The 19666-nt window shown below is 40.2% G+C and overlaps 1 long non-coding RNA gene across 2 annotated transcripts; it reads left to right on the plus strand.

Moving 5' to 3' along the window:
- The first annotated feature begins 1280 nt into the window (after nt 1-1280).
- LOC143212164 (uncharacterized) lies at nt 1281-16806 on the plus strand. 2 transcript variants are annotated; one of them, XR_013009634.1, is made up of 4 exons: nt 1281-1453; nt 11348-11520; nt 14466-16273; nt 16464-16806. It is a non-coding gene; the product is annotated as an uncharacterized LOC143212164 (long non-coding RNA). The 2 variants fall into 2 exon arrangements; XR_013009635.1 differs by lacking the exon at nt 1281-1453 and having other exon boundaries at nt 11219-11520.
- Nucleotides 16807-19666: the final 2860 nt, after the last annotated feature.

Below are 19666 nucleotides of genomic sequence, written 5' to 3' on the forward strand. Positions count from 1 at the left end.
AAAAAATAAATCTTCGTAACCCTTTCCTGCAGGCATTAACCGAGAAGAGAAGCTTGGAAGAATTTTTCAGCTCAAATACGCCGAACTGAAACTGTGCTGAAATCCATATTCCATCTGATTCTAGTTAACTAGTTTATGTCAGATATTTTTGTTTTACTCATTTTTAAGTAACTTTTGTTGTCGCGAAAATATTGTTATGGAGTTATTAACGAAAAACACGGACCAATCAGAGCGCGATTACAGCGGACATTGACATTGGCCGAGCCAGAATCGGTCCGCTGTAATAACTCCTTAACGATGCCGCGGAAAACATTTTTGTCAAAGGAAAATATTACTTTGAATGACCTCAGGAATCACGGATTTCAAAGAACTACATTCTTGGTACACTCTGTATATAATTTTCTTAACCTTTTTAATGATTTACACATTCGTTAAATTACAGTGCCTGTTTTGTTATAAAGTCGCTTTTAACTAAATGTCGGTGACAACGCGCGTGAAATTCGTAAATTTTCTTCGTTTGAGTTTATAGAGCGGACGAGAACGCTGGTGTCGGCGCCAATGGGTTCGGAAAAAGGGGAAAGATAATGGAAACTGAGGTTTTCTGGGCAAGTGCAGCGTGAGCCGCGTCGCTCGTGCAAACAGAGACTATGCAGGCAGCGGGCTTTTTGGTCGGCGATTGAATGAATGCCACGCGAGTTAGTCAGCGTCGCGGTGCTAAATTCGGCGGACGTCTGGCGTCGGTCCAGAAGAACCACCCAGCGCACCAACCTGCTTCTATCCTGTAGCCACCAATGGAACAACGAGACCGACGCCGTTTTCGTATCCGTCTTGACACCTTCGCCCGTTCCTCGTCGATGTCTCCCCGTTCTACCACTGTCCCGAACAAATTCTGCCTAAACTCGATTTATTTCGCTTATTGTAGCTTCTGCAGCAGGCATGCTGAATTGATGTCCGCGCGAGCCATTTCTCCTTCTCTGCTACTACAACCCCTAGCAAAAAGCATTCGAACGCATTTAAAAATCGGATAATTTTCTTAAAACTGAACCAAATATGTTGAGATTCCTTGACATTTTTGGAAAATTTCCTTGAGATTTGCTGAGAACTGGCATTTATTGAAATAAATATTAATTTTCACTCCATGACATTTTTACAGAAGTTATTTTGGACCTCCGGTGAGGAGTCACACAGTTTCCTTTCGATATAAGACGATGGCTCGGGACGGCTTTCGGCGTATTGCGGATGAGGGTACCCGTTCGGCTGGACATTGTTCCTGAGTGGGCGGAGAGTTCATGAGTCCCATAATGTTCTCCGGCAGATCATAAAGTGGTCGGCCGAGCAGCGACGTATCTCGTTGGAAAATGATAGAATATATCCTTTCGTTCTGGCACGAAGCGGCGTTGAACGGGCATCTTCAAAAAAGAAGAGGGGATAGAAAAAAGAGAACTGTATTCCCGTGAGTAATTCTCAATAAAATAAATCGCGTATCCCAATCAATCAGTTTCAATGATAGACCACGGTGTGCTCGTCTATGAGCTAAGAAGAGCCCAACATGATGGCACAATAATGGTGAGAAGTGATGTGTTCCCATGAGTAATTGGAGCACGTGGGCGCGGCGTGGTTTCCGGTGGAAAAATCGTGTACCCCCGGCGACTCTGGTTGTTTTCAAAGCGATTCAAAGAACAGGTGTCTTGGGGCTACCTATCGCAATCGGTGGCGCGGCGGTATCGACGTCGAATCTAAATATAAAGTCACGAGCGTCGGGCATCCTCGAATCGTCTTGACGCAACCCCGAGAGCTGCCAAGCTTTTCTCGGCGAGGCGCGATGGATTGTCAGCGTCTTGGAGGAGGGGTTTTACTGCGTGTCATCAGATACGATACCTACGCGGTTGTTCGGTCGTTTGGTAATTTACCTCGTGGCAGAGGCACCGCGTTAATAACCGGCGGGGCCGCGCATTCTACAGGTGCCCGAGAGGAGCCGCGCGATCCCCAATGGAACGCGCCGCGCGAAATCGCGTATTTTCGGCGCGGGTTGGAGAAGCTCCAGGTGGCGGAGGAGGAAGTTCGCGTACACCGTCACGAGGAATGGGAGGAGCTGGTTCGATGTATCGCCATACCACGTGCACATCCTCATTACTCATTGAAACAAGATGGAAAACTTCGTGTATTTTAAGTACGGTCCCCTTGTAATCGCCTTTCACTATACATTGGCCCTTATTTACCTCTTGCCTTACGATTTATTTTACGGGTTCAGTGACTAGAACTTTTTTATAGATCGTAATTTCCGAAAAAAGGAGAAAATGTATATCTATTGTATACCTATATGTTTTGCAATAGCTGTACATTTAACAAAACCAAAAACGAATTTTAGTTTGGTTTAAATGAAATTAATAACATATATACTTATTAGACTCTGTTTCGAATTTTGATCACGAATCTGACTTTGTTCGTGTAATATGCAGATACTGTTTTCAATAGAATCACTTCTTTCAGTTTTAAACAAACGACTTGAGCTTTTTAACACTTCACTTACTCGTTACTAGGATCTTCATTACTAGACTGCAGATCTTCACGCAAAATAAAAAATTTCCAAATCAATTGTAGGGAACAGAAGTTAGATAAAAGTGTATTTCTTCATCTAACAATTTGAATAAGTCGAAAATAATATGCCAACATCATTTTCAATTCTTCTTCCAGCTCTAATCGAGTTGCAGATTAATTGCCTTCTTGCTTGAAATAACCTCTGTGAATCTAATGAACAATTTCTTGAACGATGTACGAAGAGTATTGTAGACCTTGTATTAATTTGTATATTAATATATAAGATGATTAGTGACAAGAGTTTTTCATATAGTACTTTTATACATAGATTGTTTCAATAAGGCAAATAAGGCACAAGTTTTTATCCAAGTATTTAATCTATCAGTATAATTTAAGCGCACACTACATTCAGTACGTCAAAGCAGTTTTACACGTAATATTTGAGTGTTGGATGGATGGAAATTTTCATCCGAATAATATTAATCTGTAATATCAGGAAATTCAAAGTCAAATTTCCTGATTGTTTTACCATTTTACAAACTGGGAGATGAATGTCACGGATGCGATTAAACGCCAGAAACTATTTTTATCAAGATCTTAAGGAGATATCACTCCACACGTCGAATGGTTTTGCATCACTACACTACTTATAGATGCTCCTCCGGAAATGTCATATGAACAACTGTACGTATTTTCACTTACCGAGCAACACTTATTTTAAATTTCCCACCACCAGAATCAAACCACCAGATATACTATTTTAAAATGCTAATTATAAGTTACGAAAATAACGTGGTTATTACATCTTTTATCGAATGTCTTGCAGGTGTAAAAGGAAGAGGCAAATAGTTGACCGTGTGCAATTATTATAATAACTATTATATTAATCTTCATTCAACATCACTAAAATAGACTGTTACTGAATAGTGCTCCTATTGTAAAGAGTGTTCGAATGTTAATTCCGGCCACTGTGCATAATAAATATAAATGATGTGTTCCTCTTAAGAAATTATTAGAGGCAAAGAAGCTGTAATCATCGCATCTGCGACGAAACTGGTAAGGGGTTAAACTTTCAACATCTGATTCAACACGCTCATTCTTCAATCTGGATGGGTGTTATCTGGTTCTCGGAGTCCCCGGCGTTCTACTTCGTAGACTCGTGCCAAAGGGAAGGGAAAAAAGGAAGTACTCTTGGCGAACCGTGTAGAGGGTTCGTTTTTTCCCCTCGATAAAGAGAACAGGGTCATTAAGCGTAATCCAGGGTCGGCGCACGATCGTTCGATGAAAAATAAATGTTTCGTTCAGGCCCCGTGCGTCTCTAAGTACGTCATCCTGAAAACTATCCGGAAACGCCTGGTTCTTCTTATAAATCAGCGTCGGTGCACACCCTCTTTCCACGGCCGTGTCATTTAGCGAGGAGTTTCTGCCCGGGAGAGGGGAAGAAAAAGGGAAAAGCACGCGATCGCTATTTAAAAGGCATCGTAGGTGGGTGGCTTTTTAGCCGTGGCCGTACGTACACCGACGACGTAGGGAGAGGGCTTCGACTTCGCTCTTCGGCCTCGGCATGGGGTTGCCGTGCTATTTTCAGGCCGGTGGCTCGATGCAGCTGTCGTGTTCTTCGGGTAAACCACCTCTCTTCTATTCCACGGTCACTCGCGGGACAAGGTAGAACGTACTGATCGGAATTCTGAATTCACCGTTTGAGAATCCGCGAGCGCCGCACAGCGAGCAGGATACCCATATTTCGTAGCCAAAATTGAATTTTTGAGTTCCATATTTTGAAAAAATGCAAATCTCCAGGGCTTCAAATTCCAAAATATTAGCCATTCTGGATAATCATGTGCGCGAGGCCAACCCTCTGAAGACAAAAATTCAGAAATTCAATGTGGAACCACTCACTCTAATTACTCATTGTAGAACATGAAAGAGTAGGTTTGAATTAACGTTTCAACTAAATTGGTTTCTAAGCATTGCATTAGAAACATTGAGAAAACAAAATTACATTTTGCGCATAAATGTCTTGACTTTCATATGTCCTAAACCTAATAGTTAAAGAGATATTCTCGAAATAATGTTCAATACGTATGATAGTTGAAAAGTCGAGGTTGTGCAATCAAAGATGTAACCAATCATAGTGATTTTAACTGTCGATCTTCTTTTGTTTCTAGCCACCATAATCTGAACTTCTAAGAACCCGTGGCGGGAGTCGCTAGTACGCAACGAACGAGGTTTTACTGTACTTAGAAGCTAGTAGGTGTTTGAACCGAAGTCCCTCAACTTTCTGACTTCAAAAGGAATTTTGTTAGCAAATTGCTTGACTGTAATCACCGTGGTCCTCCACTTTATTCACTTCTCCCTTAATATGTTCTATTCAATGAGAAGGAACAAATACAGAAATTACAATCGCGAAGTTACGATTCCGTGGAAAGGAAAGTGGAATGAGAACCATTTAATTGACTGCCTCCAGCGAATGCAAGGGGGGAAAAGCACAGACTGGAGAATGGAAGAGACGCAGATGAAGAAGATTACAAGATTCGAAAGTTCTTGGCAACGTGCCAGACGAGATTTTCAGCCGTCTACGTGTACTTCCAACTTTCATCTGTCTCCTCCTCTAGCCGTATACGTCCTCTAGGACCTAGGGTGCAATGACACCGGGTCTTAGATGACAATTTTCTATTTACAGTACCTGACTCACGACACGGGTACTCGTTCTATGCGAACAATTCGTTTATCATTGGTTTGTACAAATGGTTAACATGATCGAACTATCAGAAACATCATGGCGTTCCGCTTCGAATTACTGGATCTTTCTTTATGCGAATCGAAAAAACTAATGATTTAGCATACAGTTGATCAAATTATTAGAGCCACTTACATTGCAACATCAATTTTTAAACAAAACCCTCGCCACACCGAATATTTTATATTTTTTAATAAATATTGATGTTTAGGTGATATTACCTGTCAGATTGAAAGTAAATATATTTATATTTCATTTGATTACTGTGTATTTTGCATGACGTTGAAGAATTTTATTCCTCAGCTAATGAAACTTTTGACGTAGAATATTTAATGAAGTCTGACTTTTGTGATTTAGTCGTTGGCTCGATTTTCCAAGCTTTATTATTATTTTATTATTTTATCATTTGATGTTTCAATTTTTCGCAATGTTCTTCACTGATTACGGTCTTAGCACCTTTCGATCATTTTCCACCACATTTATTCGATCATTTTGAAACAGTTTCAGTGTACAGTAGAATCTCGATTATCCGAACTAAACAAGGAAACATAAGCGTTCGAATATTAGAAAAGTTGTTAGTTACAATTCTAGATTCAATTTACTGATTTCACTGTACTGATTCTTGTACATACAATAAATAATGTTGTATATGAACTACCATAGGGCCAGTGTTCAAATAATTCTAACAAGTAAAAGAACACGTCTCCACTCACAAGCTTCCACGAACGTGTTGAAAAATGTAATATATTATCGCAGTATGAAAAATATTCTTGGAGTGCGAGTTATTTCTGAGATGAAAAGAGTATCATGACGTACGAAAGCTACTTTGTATAACTTACTAATTGCTATTGACCGTGCGTAAAGGCTGTTAAAGCGTACAAAAGGAAACGTGACAAGTTGATTATTCAGCGGGGAAAGAGAGTTAGTCAAAGCGTGAGCGCAGAAAAACGATAAAGAAAAAGAGGAACGAAAGAGTATTAACGGGGAAAAAATCCCGACCGGAACGACCCTTAATTTAGTTTTGGGTGCAAGAGGTTAACGCAGGGTGGGGACATCCGTGGAAGTGCTTCTGCGAGGGGAGAACACCGTCGTGGAGCACGTTGGTTCATGTTTGGAGGAATGTCTTTGGATATAAAGGGAGACAGTTCCTTCCGGAGACAGCGAGCAGCCGCCTGTTTCAACCCCCTCTCATACCCCCGTCGGTTTATTCCCCTTTTCTAGAAGCATTGAAACTCTGCATGACCCTAACACATGAGATATTAACACTAGACATTCCATTGCCACCATTTTTATTAACACTTTCTCGTTGTTAGCTGTAAAAGGAAATAATAATAATAATTTTAAATAATTATTATAATAACATAATAATGATATTTAAAAAGATAATAATAATTATTATTATTTATCATTGCCCTATCGACTTTCACGAGGACTCTTTTCTTCACTTTCATACAATTTTATAAAATTTTCTGCTTTTTCACTGAACGCACTGTTTCTGATTTTTTAATTTTACAATTATTGAAGTTTTAAGGATGCACGGTTGGGAAATAAAATGGAATCTAAATAAATAAATATAGGTAAATAAAAGTGGGGAAAAAAGGTAGTTAAAATGAAAATTTACTTCCTCCGTTAATAATTTCAATTATTTGAAAATAACATATTCTTACATTCTCCTCGTACCTTCACTGTTTTATGTTTCAGCTCATTTGTGTCATAAATGCTCACGCAGTTTGCATATGCAATCCGCAGTTTAATTATAACTCTAAACAACAGACTTCTGTACATCGTGGTAAAAAAACTGTTTAAAAAGACAGTATATATGTGTGTTTATGTGACAGTAAATGTACAAAAAATTATTCCAATGAATATACTTACTGGGATAAGGGATACATATGTATAAATCTTTTTAAACAGTTTTTTGATCGCGTGATATTTGTGTTGTAGACGACACGTATCCGTAACGGTAGTAGCGAACGCGTTAAAATGGAGAAGTGACTGTAAATTCGACGGAGGACCAGGGATTTTGAATTAGTAAGGAACGTTAATTTCACAATTAAACGCGTCCTGATCAAGCAACGTGGAGCGAGCTTCGCAGGTGGCAAGCAGGCACGCAAACCCGAAGAGGGTCACGCACACGAGCACGTGCTCGCATTTTGCGAAATCTTTTTGAAAGGCTGGGGCGATCAGCTGGCGGTATTCTCCCTCTCTCTTACTCTCTCGTGCCCGCCCCTTATCTGCTAGTGGGTTCGGAAAAAGAATTAAAAAGGATAAAAATGAGCACCCCCTTCGTCCGCACCCGCATCCTGTGGCAGCGCTGTGCTTTCGTAAAAACCGGCCCGACGGTTTCCCATTCAAAATGCGCGAGTCACGAGGGCTCATTCACAAATTTCACGACGAAATCCTACACTCGGCCGGACCGTCTGCGATCTTGATCGAGAGAGCAGACAGAGAGAGAAAGTGAGAGACCGCGATATCCTCCGTCTCTCGAAACCTCTTGTTGCTGGATTACATTCACGTGAGCTCTTCTTCTCCTCCTCTCCTCGCTCTTTCCTTTTCTGTTTCGTGGCGGATAAAAACGCCAGACCATTCACAATGGCCTGTGCATTTAAATTCGACCGGTACAGGAATTTGGTTTCAACGGGTAATCAGCTGATTGCGTGTACGTGCGATATCCTTGACCGATCATCACTTAGGGTAACTTGTTCAGTGAATGGACACCCTCAGTGAATGAACGTAATTCGCATTAAAAGATAAAATACGTTTACGATGCCCTCTTCTTCGTGTTGGAACAAATTCAGCAGAGGTTATTACTAGACTGCGGATCTTCATGCAAAATAAAAATTGTTTGCATTGATTACGATGAACAAGAGCGAAACAGACGTTCTTAATTTCATGGTTTTGATAACATTCTTTTAATCTTTCCACTGGTTTAAATCGCTCTTACTCATTTTGCAGATCCCTACGCAACATAAAATTTGTCGGAGTCCATTGTAAGAAACAGAAGCTGGATTTTAATTTCCCCAATTCATAATTTCAGTAAGTCGAAAATAATATAATAATATTCCAAAGTTCTTTTAATGTGTCCATGATTTTCTATTAAATTAAGGACTCTCTTTTGATAAAAATTTTTCAATTTTTAATATTTGTACTCATTTGACCTTCAAATTAAAATTCATTTATCATTAGAATGTGGATCTTTATGCATTTATGCGAAATATGTAATAATCTTGATTGATTTGTTTATTCAATAATGTTGCTCATAGGTTGTTTTAGGTGAAGCTACTTAAGTTTCATACTGCAGACTTCAGAAATGGGATGTTTGGATAATCGAGATCGTACTGCGTTTTATTATCACTAGAGAGAATCTCCTAACCAGTGAAAGAAATGTTCCTTTCATTCTGGCCTCTGTATTATAAATCTCCAAAGCTTCATAGAAGGAAGATCTCAGATTGACTCTTTCGTCACTTGAAAAAGAAAACAATCTTCCCCAAAAAGGAAACCATCTTCTTCCACTTCCTCGTCTTTAATTGACATTGACGACTGTCCGTGTCCATTCATTAGCACGAAGAACATATTCGTAGACGAGGATAGCCCCTGACCTATTCGTGACAGAGCCCCGGTTAATGACCACGTAGATTATTGCTCGTTTGAAATCCGGAGAGCGTTGATGACTTCCGTTTCGTCGTCGACTATCGGAAGCGTCACGGAAGATCGAAGCATCGGTGGAGGATCCGTTGCAATGGGGAGGGTTGTCTCGTTCGACGATTGTTCGATGGAGCGTCTGCTTTCCAATGGCTACATCTTCTGTTGCAGTGTATGGCTGTTCCATTGGCATGGACCACGTGCCACCCCCTGATCCTGGTTGATTTTCTTTCTTCCATTGGCATCGTCCAGACGGTTTCGAGGAGGAGATGAAAAAATGAAGGGGACGGAAGAAGAGGAAGTGGACTAGACGACGAGGGAGGCTGAGGTCGTAGTTCTGAACTGTTCGCTGATGGATTCCTGGAATCCCTCCCCTACTAGAGACATTTAATTAAACTTTTTTTCAGACCACTTTGTCCGTGTCCTGTTGAAATATGGACATCGGGTCTTTCCGTCAGCGATGTCGTCTCTACGATATTCGTTTCAGGGTTAAGGGAATCGATTCTTGCAGATTTCTCACTCGATTGATTCTTCGTTGAAACCATATTCGTTGTTTATAATAGTAGAAGATGAAAATCCTGTCGTCGACATTAACAAATGTCATCCGGGAAATTCATGTCAGGGTTAATCTATTAAAATAATTAAAATTAACCAGGTACAGTAAAATGTACCACGATATTTCATTGGATTGAATTTTTAACAAAATGCTACTACGTCCATCTTCGATTTCGACATTAATTGTTAATTATGCAAGCAATTTTTCAAATACTTATCATTCTATTAATCATTCTTATACAGGCTATTTAATGATTCTTATACAACTAAGAAAGGAATGTTTAAATATTTTCACCTATCTTTCCGCGATAAAGGAAATTTTTTAATACTGTTCAACGTGCAATGAAGTCATTAAAATGACTTTGTATACTATATTTACTTTGATTTCCCGCAAAAGATTGTGAAAGAAGGGTATAAATACCGTGTGCGCTAGACCAAGATACTCCCTTAGGTAATGACAGTGGCGCATCCAGGATTTAATCTTGGTTTTGCCCTAGGTTTTGCGTGTAACCTTTTTTTTTAGCCGAAATATCTGTCAACGGTACCCAGGGCTATTTCGCGATTTTAATTTTGGAAACTAGACATTTTTTTTCTTTGGAGGGGGACTTGGCCCCCTGGCTGCCCCCTGGGTGCGCCACTGGGTAATGACAAGACACTGATTTTGGAAATAGAAAAATTGTGGAATTGTTGTGACTTTTGGTGGTTGATTGAAATGAAGATTGTCGATATAGTGGTACGGTTAGGACTCTCAACTTAGGAGTCTGGTGGTTACCCCTACCCAGAAATCCGTCAGAGGAAAAGCGTGGGTGAGGTTAAAGGGCAGGAGGGTCGCAGACACCGAGTCACCAGTGGCAACGGGCACGCGACCGACACGCGCCCTTCTTCCTTCTCTTTCCTTCCTGTCTCCCCACTCTGAACTCGTCTTTAACCATCGCAGCTTCCCTTTGCACGCACATGCATTCATCTCCTACACGTGATCATCTTGAGTTTACGCGCGCGCTTATGGGATGAATGGGCTGGTGGTCCGCTATGTGATTTAACGCGTTGATCGCCCATTCGACGACTACACGAAAATTCGGTAAAACTAAACCAATCTATTATGTGTATTCTGTAAAACAGAAGCCGGAAAGCCAAGATTTATGATGCAAATTACTTTTTCAATCCTTAAGGGAGTAGACTCGTTTCCAGGATTGCAAGGGTGCGGTATTCGCCTTCTCATTTCTCGATAATACAAACACGGTGTTTTTTCAGTAGTCAAAAACGCTATTTCCCTCAAAAGTTCTAATTTTCGTTGTATGCTTCCGAATAATGGAAATTATAATCGTAAACGGAAAAATAGGACTTTTGATAGCGCCCTAGATCGATCTTTTATCTAGCGTTTTTGACTACTGAAAAACCCCGTGTTTGTATTACCGAGAAATGAGAAGGCGAATCCCACAATCTGCAATCCTGGAAAAAGGAGTCTACCCCTTAAGAAATTTGCAGGGATGAGAGTTATAGGCTCGTACAGTTAAAACACGTTGAAAATTACCGTTTCCGACTATTAGCAAATTTTAAACTGATTAATTAAGGGAAACTTATCTTTCTAATATCTCAACAAAAGTCGTTCGGTACCATTTTGAAACAGTTATTCCTTTTCAAAGGTTTTCCGGATAATTGTGTTCATTACCGCTTTAACCCTCCGACGGGAGACTGTATCAGCAATCATAAAATTGAATTCACTGCATTGTCTACTAATTTTATTAAACATACTTTTCAAGATATTTCTTGTATACCAATTGGTTTTCCTGTTGTTCCTAATGTAACATTTTACTTGCTAGATAGGGTTAATTGTACCGTAATGTTCAACCTAATTCGTTCAATCTTTTCCAGCGGTCTTCTTCAAGAAAATGTTCACAAAATGAAAACAACGCTCGCATAAGGAAGTCGCAAACTGCATTGATGCACCAGGTCCCTTCTCACGTGATCGCTGCAGACGCAGGTACACGTGGACGCCCATACAGATCTCTTTCTAGTGGCCCATTGAAGAGTCCAGGCGCAAGTAGGTAGGTGCTCGTCAACCACCTTATCTTAATTCCTCAATCTGTTTTCTCCAACGACTGCACCATGGGAAACGATGGTAAATCTCCGTGGAACAGTTCATTTCAGAGAATCCTTGCAGGAAGACTCTCCTCAGGACGTTGAACATTTTCTTCGTCTAAAGCATCGACACGCGATGCGAGCTCGTTCGATCTGCGTTGACGTTCCTCGAAACTGTAATCACAAATAAATCCTCGGAGGAATGATTAAGGTCGATGAAGCCGAAAATGCGATCTGTTGTCGTAACGAGGGAAATCGGACGTCTCTAAGTATAGCTCCTATTTGCATGCAGATCAGGGACGGATCGGATCGGGTTGCCAAGCAGCGACCGCGTGCGAAGTCCTCGAGCCTCTTAATACCAAATTTTTAATCTGTTTTTGTCAATCTCACCAGCAGTTTTTTAAGCGGCCTGATCAGTTCGAATTTTCTTTTTGAACTTCGAGACGAAAAAGTATTGTTGCAGGGATTAAGGGTTTAAGCGTCGATTTGTTAAGCCTTTGTGGAAATCACGATTGAGACTATTTGAGATCATTTGAGATCATTTGCACCGGCTAAATCGATGATTACGAACTTGGCAGTGATCTAAGCGGGGCGCCATCGTGGCATCGATACATTCTTCCCTGCGACCCAGCAGTAACAATCTCAGAATCCATTTCGGCGAACGTTGCTTTGTTTCCATGATGGAACTGCGTCATAAAAGTAACCTTTGTACGTACACTGTCATCGGTTTTTACGGCTAGTATACTGCGATCAAGCAGAACTTGCCAACGAGGAAAGTAAGAGGCCGGTGCCAAACGCGTCTACTGACACCTTTATGCAAGACACTCGGTAGCACTAGTGAATTAGTCTACGTAGACGTGTTTGTAAACAATGCACCACCCGAAGAGACCTGAATTGAAAGATTGTCCTCGAAATTCATGAAATAGAGGAAGCAGAAAGACAATTTAACAGGTTGACGATAGCATGAATGATTCTATCATATGTTGGTGCTGGAATCATCTGTTCATTGACTTTTAATTCTTGCTCTCATGATGGATAAATTGGGTTCTTTTTCAGATAAAAATTCGAAGGTAACATTAAGATATTCATAGATTTATTCAATAACATGATAAGTTACCTCAGAAATGACAAAAAGAATGAAAAATATGTTGTTGAAATAATCTCTGAATAAATATCTTCATTTTATCTTTAAATTTTAATTTAAAAACGCCACGAACTTTTGTTCCAATCCGATATTTTACAACTACAATTTCTTAGAAAGACAATGACTTTTTACATGTAGAACCATACAACTTGGATTTTTTTGGAAACTTAGAACAATTAGTTTACTGCATGATATGCAGTAAATGTTACCACAAAACTCCAAGCGGTTCTCCAATATAAAAAAGTTGTTTTTTTTTAACGTCCGAATATTAATAAGAGTCGCTATCGACGTAAAAAATATAAAGATCGAAACAGAATTATGTTGAGAACGAAGAATATTCCGATCCCTGATTAAAATCAAACGGAACGGAGGTTTGGCCAAAGAAGGGCTTGCCGATTCGAGAATTCTGAACGTTTTGCGCATCGCTGGCCAATCACCAGCGATAAAGGGGTTTATAATTACGAGGATGGCTGGTCTTGGCACGCGAGCCGTCGGTTGTAGATCGCGGCTCAATTTAATCGTCGCCGTTTCAATTATTTTTCTGGCTACCTGTCGTCAGGAGCATGGATCCATGGATCCGGTCGATGCCAATGATCGAAAAATAGACCGGAGCGCAACCTGTTCGAAATAGCCAGCGTCAAACCTGCAACACGTCGTCGTCGTTTGCGCCGTTAATGTCAGCACGTCGGACATGTAGATCGGTATTCAAGTATTCGAATACCGACATGTACGCGATCGACGATACGATGGGTGGCACGAGCCGACCGGCTGCCTTCCTTTGATTACGAATGGGCCAACATATCGATTATGCGAACGGTTCTATCAATAGGTTGATCGACCTTTGAACGACGTAGACGCTGAAGACAGGAGCGCTACAGATCGTGCCAATCAAGTTCATGGATTAGTCGAGTGTCTCTGCTTTCGCAGTTTCACTTCCTGCATTCTCACACACGAAATGCTCGATTTCATAGTGCCAGTTTGCGAGATGCTTTGATAAAACAATAATGTGCTACAGTGGGGATCAACAATTGTTCACATTTAACCTGTGATAACTTCGTAAAAAATTCTCGCACTGCAATCAATTTGCACTCATTTCAAAGCTAGAAGCTTCCAGTTTCACAGTCCATCGTTCATTTTATTCTAAGATTTCTCTCATGATGTAGCGGACGAAAAACTGAAGACGCATTTCTGCTCAAAAATGCTATACCTTCAAACGTCTGTGAAAACTTTGAAAATTTTTTTTCGTCACTGTAACCACCGTAGATTTAAAGATTGAAGGTTCCTCTTTACAAGGACACCTTAAAGATTGATGCGCGACTTTTTTACTCGTTTTATCGAGCTTTGAATGAGAGGTGTGCAACCAATTAAAGTGGTATACCTTGAGGACCGAACTTATTGCTCGTTTTTGTACTATAAAACAGAGAAAAAATCATACATCAATTTTTAAGGGGTCGTTGTAAAGACGAGGCTTCGATTTTCAAATCTGTGGCAGTTATTTGCGAGAAAAATTTTTGACAGTTTTCGGAGACGTTTGAATTTGCAGCATTTGAGAAATGGGTTCAAAAATATTTCACAGAAAACGACCACTGCTTTGTGAAAGTAGAGGTTTCAAACTTTAAAAAGTCTCCAGGATTATGGTTGTATTGTTTGTTTTTACGAAATTGTCTTATAAAATTTTTGTTATTAAAACGTAGTGATATAGATACCGGTAAATAAGACATTAATTGTTTCTAACGAAACGAAAGATTTCAGCCATTATTTTTGCAGGAACCTAACGCGTCCCGAGGGCGGGTTCAGCCGAGAGGAACTTGGGCTTGTTAATTGCGGAACCATCGGCAACGAATCGCGACCAGGTGGTGGGCTTCTGGGATTCGCGGACCAAACGAAGATCATGCTCGAAGGTGTCTAAGCTAAAGGGAAGGAAATCTAATTATAGAAGTCGTTGTACCGCGTGCTGAAAGTGGTGGAGGGTGTGAGTACGGGTGCACAAATGAGAATCGGTTGCATTGGGCGGCCATAAAATGCAGGCTGCATCCGCTCGGCGCAGATGTACTTGGAACGGAGCTCCAGCGCCCGCGACGAGACCAAAAGGATCTCTCGTTTCGGGGTTCTCTGTGGCCTACCAGATATCGAGGACAATGAACCTGGACAAGCGGACGCGATAGAAACAGATTTTTCGGATTCTTGGCCGACTCCTAGCATCGATCGCGAACCGCGGGCAAAGTGTCTCGCAACTGTACATAGTACATTGCAATTAGCTTAGCAACGTCTAGACGTTTCATATTCTACGAGATGAAACATTCTCACAATCAGGCTGTGGATGTTTATGCAAAATTTTCTTCATTGATTGTAAGAAATAGAAAGTTAAGATAGTAATTCATCCTTTTAAAATTGCATACAGTTGAAAATAATATATCACAACGTCCTTAAATTCTTGTAATTTCTTTGCCGTTTGAAATTTTACGAATGTATTTCTCTCATAAATGCATGAAATTCATAGTCTACTTATAATAAAGAATTCCGTCGATTCTTTTTGATAGTATACAAGGTATCCTGTAAACTGTAAACTGTAAACTATACTAATACTATAGTAAATGGGCGATTCCCAAGGTCATTTGAAGTAACTTTTTCCTTTGAGAAACTGTTCTCCGCGGCTTTGTTAAAGAGTTACTAACGATAAACACGCACCAATCAGAGCGCGACTAAAGTGGAAGCCACTTACTTCAAATGACCTCGGGAATCACATCTTTCAAGGAAGTACAACATTTTTGGGACACCTTGTATTTGAACATGTCGATTATCAGATTACAACTTCTAGAAAACTCAAGAAAATCAAATTAATGAAATCGGAACTAGATCGTTCTAGTATTAGAATAGTAATAGAAACTATTGGAAAGTTTATTATGAGTAGACTGCGGGTCTTCATGCAGAATGAAAGTGTTTGCATCTTCTTCATTAACAATCTTAATAGGTTGCAAATTATAAATTGGCGTTCTTAAATTCTTCTAATGTTTCTACTGTTATAAACTGTCTAACCACGAGGATTATTCTTTGAATCTTTCTGTATCCTGCAATCCGAATCAAAATTAATTTTCTTCAATATATTACAGTAGAAATGACTTTCTAAACTTGGTAAAAAATAGTGTCGCCTGTGTGAGATCAACGTGGCAGTCAACACGTGTTATGATGGCTTAGTAGATGACTATGTTTCAGTCACTTTCTCCAGTTCCTACGCTGTTTCAGTCACTCATAAAAATAATAAACAGTATTCAATATTAATGTTTTAAAGTGATCGATGAAAAAACAGACGTAGACCACCCACTATATGTCGGCGCAACTACTTGTAATCATCCGAACAAGGACATCAGCCGTTGCCTTATCGTAGGATGGCGCGAGTTCGTTCATTACGCCGTTCATTCATACAGGAGCCATGTGGCTTGATGATAATCCGTCCTCCGGAACTTCCTGTCTCTTACTACGATAAAATGGGACAACTTACGTGAGACCCTCGTGCACTATCGTGCCGCTACTTCCTTAAAGTGAAGTCAAAGGGATGCGCTAACCTTTTACATGTCGTGAGTAGTGTTGATTTCGTAAATGAAAAATGATATTTATTAAATTGATTTATTAGATTGAAAGCATGGAATCATGAATGTATAATAATAAAACGTGCGTAGAATGAGAAATGCAACGAAACTAATGGAAGATTTTACCAATTTTTCACATGGTTTCCCAAAACATAACAGATTCATCTGCTTCTTGCAGGGTGACTCACGAGAAGCGAAACTTGACCATCCCCTGTAGTCTGGAAAATATACAACAGTGCAGAAGCAGACAGAAGCTATAATGGTACCGAACGGTAAAGAGGTCGAGAAAACGTGATTGTACCGAGATTGTACTGTACAATATTTAATATAGTTTAACATTCATTTACTTGAAACCTGCAGAGTAATTGTAATGATCAATGGATACGATGCTTCATTACTGGACCTGTCTATTGGTATATTTGTGATAAACACTTAATCAAGGCTTTTTTATTATAGGAAAAAATATTTTAGATAGGCGTATGTTCATAAAACATCATCAACGCAGATATGAAGGAGCAAAACAGGAGCAAAGAGAAATAAATTCGCTATAATTGCTAAAAAGAATTGTTCATTGTACCAATCAGTACCAATCTTTCCAATGTGCGAAACACTTAAAGCAACAGGAAGTTGTTGGGAGTAAAATATCAAAACAATTCGGAATGCCAAGTGTTAAAAATCAAATAGTTATAAATAATAACGTCTCGAGCACAGCTTGTAGTTTCGGGTCTGTCAGCTGTCCACCGGTTAGACGGTTGACACGGTTTACCGGTGAGCGTTTGCGTTCGAGGCGATTGGTCACCGGGTCCGGTCCAGCTGTGATATTTCGCGCACGATCGACTCGTGCCGGTGATTATTATTGTTTTCTCGTCGTTTTTTTTTTGTTGGCCCCCTCGTCTGAAAGTAGCCGCGCGTGTGCCCGTGACATGGCCATGTAAGGTCTAAGCGGGGGTGCTGCTGCTGCCAGCGCCGCTAATTTTAGTACGTCTCCAGGGTTCCTGGAGTCGTCGGCGAATCGGCAGCTGGTGATTCAAGAACTAGCCTTGCACGTGGGTACGTGTCTCACCGTTCACGCGCGACGGACATCCCCCTTCTTGTTTCTCCTTCTCGAAGGAGGTCGACGTGTCCACTCCGAGCTCGGTCCAGATGTGCGTGGCATCTGATGTCACCCGATATTTAGTACCATTGCTGGAACACCACTCCAGATCATCGGCTGAATCATCCTAGGACTCGGATTTACACGAGTCGTAAAATCGACCACTTCACGCGACGCGGTGGTCTGGTCCCGCAAAAACATACGCTAACACCCAATTTCAGAACTCGTTGAAAATTGTGTCAGCCGTAGATTCTTATCGGCCAAAGATCTGGTACTGATATTATGGTCCAAAATGTTCCGTCTCTTTCATCTCAGAACTCAATATCCTATATTTCAATTATGCAACCTTATTAACCCTTTGTAAAGACATTTCTTTCAACCTAGAACATTTTCATTCTATTCTTTACATTATGCACATGAAATTGAACCTGTTTTTAAATACAACCCTTGAATTTCAACGAAAACCTTAGATAAAGAATAAAGTTCCTGCAGAAGCTTTTAGTACATATGTAGCTCGATATGAAGGAATGTATTCTTCTTAGTACAATTTAAATTGAAATAGCTCCTAAACTAATCGTTTTTGTGTCTTTCCTTAGGCCATCGCGAGACAAAACCCTCACCCTTCTACCTTAATGGGGAGGATCGATGAATTGACTACTCGCATTCGACGACGAAGTTCCGACGATGTAAGTTTGTTGATTTCTACTTCGAGTGATGTGACTTGTTGCCGGAGTTCCGGGCTCGATGGCTTTGAAGCTTCTTGTTGACAAGACCGGTAGGAACTACGACGATTCTTACTGATGAGGCTACCTAGCCAACGTCATACATCGTTTTAAGGTAAAAAATCTTTAAGGTTCTATCTCTAGTCTTCATTAACCCCTTGCCGTACCATTTTAAATTATTATATTTAATAAAGTTTATATTTTTGGTATGGCCACATTTATTTTAATGCTTTAATATTAATTGCAAACGAATCAAATTTTATTTCATCTAAAAAGAAACGCGTAACATTTATTTTTGTTAGACTGACGAGTCTGACTCGTTAAAATACGGCACGGGGTTATGATATTCAATTTTACTTTTAAATCAATTTTATTTCAACGTCAATTAACGCGGTTGTCATGTATTAGCCGAGTGTATCGCGTATCGCATTTCCGATAACTTGATGGAAAAATTTTTCAAGCAAAACTTGGTCAGCAATGATACGATAATAAATTGCACTTCACTTTTTTTTAGCAACATTGTATTTTTTCCATTAATCGATGTACTTTCGTATGTTCTTTAAAAAAGTACTAAGGGTCCTGGGTCGAAAACGGATTAGTTTAGGAGTTATTAGTTTTCTGCCGACTCCCATAAGAGTTCGACCACTGTGTCGGTGAAAATGGCCAATGGGGCGGCAAATCAAAGGAAGAAAGAGGAAGGAACGACGCAGCGCGTCTCCTCGCGACGGAGCCAAAGGGGAAAAGAAGAAGAGGGCGAAAGAGATCTGGCGGCGGCTGGTGCAGCGGATGTTTGAAGCTGCTGAAAGTGAAGCGGTGGTTCCTTTCGCGTTCTTTCTCCGTCTTTCCTGTTGCGTTTCCTTCATCAGCTAACCACGATCGCGGGTAAAACACGACACGGTCCGCGGAGGAAGCACCTCAGCGGATGTGATGTTTAGGACACGGTCCCGGACAAAAAATCCTCACCGTATAAATAGGCTACGGTGGTTGGTACCGCTATTGCCGGTTAACTTTTGACCCACATATTTCCACCGATTGTTTGTGGACGTACCACCTACTTTTTCTCCTCTTTCCATTTCCTCCGGGCTTTCCCTTTTTTCGCCTCCATATCTGCTGGCACACGATCAAAATCATTCTCAATATTGATATCGACCACTCGGTATTGTGAGTGATATCAAATATTGGAACCACTTGTGTAAGTTGGTGATTTGACATTGACAAGACTGCACCTATTCAGACTCTATACAATCTTGATTGCAATGAGTGCTTTAATGAAGAAATTAATTTTTTAAAACACATTTTTATAATTTCAGTAATCGTGAAAGGAACAATTACGAATTTATTATTTTGACTGGTTCGATAGCTCTAGTGTTAAAACAATCAGTTTTTACGTAAAAGTATAGTTACACTGAATTTTTACCATTTTTCATGAAGGATTGATATTTTTGAATGCACATTTATTAGCTGCACTGTAGACAACGTTTTCCACCGTATGATTAAAAAATATGTTTTACTATGAGGAGCTTGGAAAGCTGCTTTATTCGACAAAAAAATATTTATGTAATAACC

Source organism: Lasioglossum baleicum, chromosome 9 (genome assembly GCF_051020765.1).
Source record: "Lasioglossum baleicum chromosome 9, iyLasBale1, whole genome shotgun sequence".
NCBI lineage: Eukaryota > Metazoa > Arthropoda > Insecta > Hymenoptera > Halictidae > Lasioglossum > Lasioglossum baleicum.